This window comes from Sinocyclocheilus anshuiensis, unplaced genomic scaffold, assembly GCF_001515605.1.
Source record: "Sinocyclocheilus anshuiensis isolate Anshui unplaced genomic scaffold, SAMN03320099.WGS_v1.1 scaffold1538, whole genome shotgun sequence".
NCBI classification, from domain to species: domain Eukaryota; kingdom Metazoa; phylum Chordata; class Actinopteri; order Cypriniformes; family Cyprinidae; genus Sinocyclocheilus; species Sinocyclocheilus anshuiensis.
Window position 1 is genome coordinate 143,613 of NW_015547762.1, and position 6,722 is coordinate 150,334.

Consider the following 6,722-nt stretch of genomic DNA (forward strand, 5'->3'; position numbering starts at 1 on the left):
TATTTACTATAACTATAAGATACTATAATTTCAACGATATATGTTTGTGTTCATGGTATCCTTACGAAAAATTTGCTAGAAGTACTCTTATGCTGTTCAACATTACTGCCAAAATACGTTACGCCGTTATACTGAATAATAGGTACCATAGTACTACTTCATTAAATACCCTATAACTAACATTTTACCTGTCCAAGGTCCTCCACGTGAGACAAATACTAAGAAATATTTAATACTTCAATGTCACACCCTGGATTTAAGTCTTAATGAATTTGGGGTTTTACAGTAACGTTACTAGTATCATAACTCACAGATAAACCTAATATAGCTAGTTCAAGAATTGTCACACGTAATATTAATATCATCTAGCAATCGCTATATTCTAATAAAGCTATTGAACTTGAAAGTGTACAAGTGTAATTGGAATTAAAAACACACATCTAATGTACAATGTAATAATGTATGAATGTAAATACATACATAAAGTACTGAATATCTGTTTGGTGTCTTTTTGTAGATTCACATATGCTGGTATGGATATCATCCACATAAATTAGCAAACCCAAAACTGTTAAAGCATTAATTACAAAAATGACAATTAACTGCTGATAATGATGTTAACCTTTTGACTCCTCTAATAAACTCTCATTTTCTATACAGTGTGAAGAGAGCCCTTCAGTTACAAGACAAAGAAAACGTGAGTTCATTAAATCATGAACACATCGTCAGGCATCTCTACCATTTATTTCAGATCAGAAATGGCTTTTTCATATTCCTTGAATGTTTATTATTTCAGCCCATTTTAAAGTGACATCAGAACCATGTCAGTAACCATAAGTTAAAGACTTCTTTATTAAAAGTAAAATAACATAAAGAAATCTATACCAATGCTTCAAATGAATCTATTTTAGAGCCCAGCTAAGAGGCGAGCACCAAACAGGGACTATTCCCCTATGACTGGAACCCAAATGAGTCCCACGACAAAACCTGCAGGTACTAAAACCCACAGACTAGCTACTGTATTTTCTTAGACCTATAAAACTTATATTCTGCCCCCCAGGAGTTTTCATTTTTTATTTTTTCATTGTGAACAGTGTAAGATGTGTGTGTTCTTTTCGCTTTCGGTAATCACCATAAACAATCCCCTGCTCATGTCATGTTGTTGCCTAAATCCTGTACAGTAGGGGTCTCTTGTAATCTAGTGATATTGCATTTAGATTAGCTGTCTTCGTAGCCATTAATAATATCTTTGCTCATGCTGATTTGATAAATTGCTGACATTTAGTGCTTCATCAGCAGGTAATTCCAGAGCAGGTGGGAAGAAAGCGAATCCCCCTCAAACAAAAGAGCCCATGACAGATGCTGAGAGGTAAGGATGTAGAAATGTCCTTTTAAACATGTTGATGATTCCTGTCATTTTAGTAATAATATTTGAGATTATTCAAATAAAAAAGTACAATTGAAAAAAGAAAAGGGGATAAAAAGACATGCTTCATTTTTAATAATGTTATTGCTTAGCTGTTGGCCCATGCATGGTTTAATTTTTTCATTCTGTTGTTGACTTACTATATTAAACTTTTTACTCGATATTTTACATAAACCAGAGTGCCATTAAGGTCTATTTTTACAAAGCTACTAACATTGGTATAACTGGAGCAGTGGAACAGACAGAAATTTCTCCTCATTACTGGATATTTCCTTTGTCCCACTTGGCTGATAGCCATTATGACTGATCAGAATTTAATGACAGGACATGGAGGGAGTTTCATCACCAGCCAAAAGCCTCGTTGATTTACATAGCACTAAAAATAGTTGGATAAGGAGAGTTTAAGAAAAGACCTATTTCCTTTCCAACGCATACTAACACAGAGCTCCGTGTGATCCATCAAGACAAGCATTAGTTTTGAATTTTATAGTGCAGTCATTTAAGAGGAAGCTAGTTAAATATATATAAAAACATCAATAAAGAGAGCGGGCTTATGATTCATTTAAGAAAGTATTCATTTGGGGAGTCAAACCCAAGAGAACTTCTCGTGCAAAATGTAGAAGAGATCTTGAGTGTGATTGGACGACGGTCCTTGTGTAAGATTTTGCCAACCTTTTAATATGTCTTCCAATGTTTTTAAACATGTATTAAAAATAAATGAATATCTTAGTCAGCTTGTCTTCTCACAGACCTAGTAAGGATATTGAATATGAATTCGGAATTCAGTGTCCTTATCGAGCAAATTTCCTGCAAGAATGTAATATGTTTCAAATATTTTGTCATGGCACTTGCCTGATTTACAATTTAAGAATAAAAAAACTCAAATACAATATAATTAATAAATATTGTATTAATAATTGGTAACACTTTGCAATAAGCTCCCATTAGTTGATGTCAGTTAACGAATTAACCAACAATGAGCAATACATTCGTTACGTTATTTATTAATCTTTCTTAACAGAAAAAACTGTTCATAGATAATTTATGTTAGCTCAAGTCCATTAAATAATATTAACGGATAACAACTTTTGGTTTTAATAATGTGTTATTAAATGCTGAAATTGAACATTAACTAATAAATTCTTAATAAGTATTTGTCATTGTTAGTTAATGCATTAACTCATGTTAACAAATGAAACCTCATTAAAAACAAATAAAAGTGTTAACAAATTGGTTTCAAATTTGGTCTTTCGTCATTCATTTTTTAATACCTTTTCCCCCTCAGAATTCTGTTCCTCAGGTCTAAGGTGAAAAAATCATTCAAGAACCTCGTGAAATACAGGCAACAGCTGGAAACATTAGTGGTATGTGGATCTAATATAGTAAGAAAACCACAGTGTATAATTTTTTAGTGTATGTACTAAAGGATTGTTTATAGATAGGCCAACTAAACAACTAAACTAAGACTAGCTCAGGGTCTGAACCACCAGACATTGAGAGGCTTTAGTGGTTGGATAATGCACTTCATCTAAATTAATATATTTGGTGCCTCAATCCTGAATATGTGGTACAGACATAGACTAGGCTAAGCTTATTTTGATGTGTGAAGCCAGCTACATTTAAGGCATCTTATTGAGGTTGCAACAGAATACCATAAGATTGTTCTTATATGAATGTTTGTTTGTAGCCAGTAGAGGGCAGTAGTGAGCTGAGGAGTCTCCTGCTGATGAGTCCTGCTGATCTACAAACTGAACTCAAGAGACATGAGAATCTGTGTGAGTCCTTTCTCTTTTCTGCTGTGATGCATAAACTGCATAATGCATGGAAATAAAAGGATTCACTTTCTCAAGGTCGCTTTATAGACATTGTTTAAACAATTTATTTGCTATTAAGAGTATTGGCTATCAATTCTTGCTGTGTGTGAAACATAAAACTGAATTCTTTACTTTCCAGGTGCTAAAATTGCATCTTGTGCACATAGAGCAGACACAAACAAGGGCCATTTCCAAGGTGAGTCAATTTGGGAATCAAATTAATGTTCAGAATTGAATTTAAGAGTTTATTTACCATTTAAAAGCATGAACGATAACACTTATCTTAAGTCGATATTCAATCTTAGTAATTCTGTCAGATCAGATAGCAACCAGTACACAATTAGTTATGTTTCAAATCTTGAATGTTTCCCTATCACAACACAGTCTTTGTTAGACTGACACAAGGAAAAATTATGTGCCATAAAGAATTGATTCCAATTACAGTATGATGATTTTGACCCCACTGCTTTCCTTAAAAGAGCAAGAGAAAAAAAACATTTTGTGTTCCACTTATATGTGAGTCATGATTGATTTCAAGCACTAGCACAAGTTCTGGATCTTGGTCACATGGGACCCCTGAATAGCCATTTACGAGATTTGGTTTGTCAATGCGACGTGTTCATAGACATTTGTCTCGATCTTTGCACAAATAAAAGGTTCTCTTTTTCTAAGAAAAATTTTTCATTTTCCTAACACAAACAAGCCAGAACTCCTCTTCATGGGACAGAATTAATTAGATTATTTCAAACACACATTCAGCCCCCAGCAAAGCTGCACTTGTTATTCAATCGCACAATGGTGATTTGTTGCAACTCAATGGTTGGATTGTGATGAAGTTCAGCATGTTTTTAAGATAAGGTCGCCTGAAATTGTTTTAATTAGTCACACTCGAGGACCTCTGCGTATATGTTGTTTGTAGCTCGACACCAAAGGAATGTCACAATCTTGATCACATGGTGGAGCATGAAATTTATCAATGTAGAGAACAACAACAACAACAACAGTAAAAAGGGTGTTTTCAGATTTACGTCCCTAGAAAGAGAATCAACCCTTTTAAGACATTATAACATACATGGACAATAAACAAATGATGTATAAAAAAGCCATTATGAAAAATTATACAAATTATGTATTGTATGCGTTTGGTCCAGATTTGACTAATTTGATGCTTTAGCTATTCTTTTAAAGAAATCAGTACTTTTATACAGCAAGGGTGCATTAAATTAATCAAGTGACAGTTTAGATATTTATAATGTTGCAAAAGATTTCTCTTTCAAATTTCTCTTCAACAAAGAATACTGAAAAAAGTATCACGGTTTGCACTAAAATTATAATGATAATAATTAGAAATCAGAGAATCAGCATATTAAATTGATTTATAAAGGATCATGTGACACTGAAGACTGGAGTAATGGCTACTGAAAATTCAGGTTTACCATCACAAGAATAAATTGCATTTTAAAATATATATTATAGTATATTATATATCAACATAATGTATCAACATTTAAATTTAGAATGTTTTTCTGTCATTTGTGTTATGAAAGGCCTTTTTCTGGCTTTTTCTGTGTTGGAATTGTGAATTAGATTGGTGTGACGAAATCAAATTACTTGTCTCCAGGAAAAGATTGTGAAAACATTTTCACAGAAATGCAGCTAAATACGGATAGTTTCAGTAAGCAGACTTCAGTTATCAAACTGAGCATCAGAGTATGTCCTGTACAAATAATGTGTTTCGTTCCAGTGAGGTTTTTCTCATTACATTTTAGTAGGGTTTGAAGCCAAAGCTTGAAATTACCTCAAGTTCCCTAATTTCTGTTCATAAGGTTATTGGTTATTTTTCTACATTCACAACTGGCCCAGAACTATTTTTGCAGCAGCATTATTAAGCTTTAAATAAATGATACTTAGACAAATCATATGTACTGTAAGTAGTTGAAGATGTTGTATTTGAAGCTCTCTTGGGACACCATTAGGTCCTGGCACGGATCACTAATACCCTGGATTTCATAGAGACACATCATTGCTATTAGAGTTCTCAAACAGAAAGTGTCACTTGAGCCATACAGGAGCTGGTGCGGATGACACATGACGGCGAGGATATGACACTACTCGTCTAAAAGCAAGCTGAGCACCAGGCAGCGTGATACCGCCAAGACAGCTGAGAAAATCCACAAGGATATTTTAACTTTGACAGGCAAACCGCTGAATCCATGTCCCTAACGGAAGCCCCTTGATCTAATGGCTTCCCAAAACATAACCTTGGGCGAACGGGCAACTGGCAAGCAAGATGTTTATGGCGAAACTGATAAAAGTTTTTCCCAAGCATTCAAGAGAGGCCATCCCTCCTAAACAATCAGATCGGCTGTAAATTTTCTGGCTCATTCAGGCATTACCAAGTCCCGAGCTTCACGCTACATGTTGCTGATGAGCGCAAAATGGGAAAAGACAGAGTGCAATAATTCTGAGGCAGGTTTGTCGCCTGGACCGAGGGTATTGATTATTTCTGTGTGGCGAGAGATTTGGAAAATTCAATTAAAAGAGCTGAGCAAAGGATTCATAAATCGGCCCCTGCCTCCACCTCTTCTACGCCCATACGGAGACATTGTTATGTTCTAAATCAATGTTGCACTTCACAATATATTTTCTTTGGAGCATGAAAATAAATAACATTTAAACAGTTCTGCTTACCGCTGAAACAAATTTTATCTTCACCAAAGCCTTCTCCGTCTTCGCGCGGCAGCCTCCCGTGCGCATCAGCAGATGTAGTAACGTATTTTTATGGCAAGTTTTCCATAAGAAAATCCTATATAATATGAATTTTGCAATGACAAAATGAGAAGGAAGGGGACGGATCAGCAGTATAAAAATTGATCAGGCCACAGATGGGGTAGAGCCATGGGAGATTTGTAAGACAGCCTTAATAGACTGTATTAAAAATTCCTTAAAATGTAATAAAACAAATAGGTTTTTGGTTCTTGGCCGGGACGGGGTCACAGACCCTGCTAATATCACATCAATCCTGGGCTGCTGAAGGATAAATGGGGTCTGTTTGGGGAACATTTTAGTCTTTTTGATGGAAAACACCAGCACAATTAAAGGGCTGCTGTATATTAGAGGGCTTTGGGTGGGGAGGGTAGAGTTGAGCAACTCTCAGGATGTGTTTTGCTCTCTGTTTTGTTCACACGCGTCCCACAGGAGTATGAGATGCATTTAGTCAGTGCATTTCAGATCATTTGCATTTAGATCATCTAGCAGCTCTGGCAGCTGCAGCAGTCTACAAAATCTATGAGTGATGGATGGATTTACCTGATAAGTTACATGTGCACGCGTCTCATTCATGTATTCACAAAATGATCTAGTCTCTTAAGCTAGATAAAGTGTGTGGTGATCTATCTATGTTGCTTTCACAGGGATGAAACAGACTGGCAGCTCTTATGAATTTCTGAAGGCAATCTTAAGGTATCCCCCCCCCCCCCCCC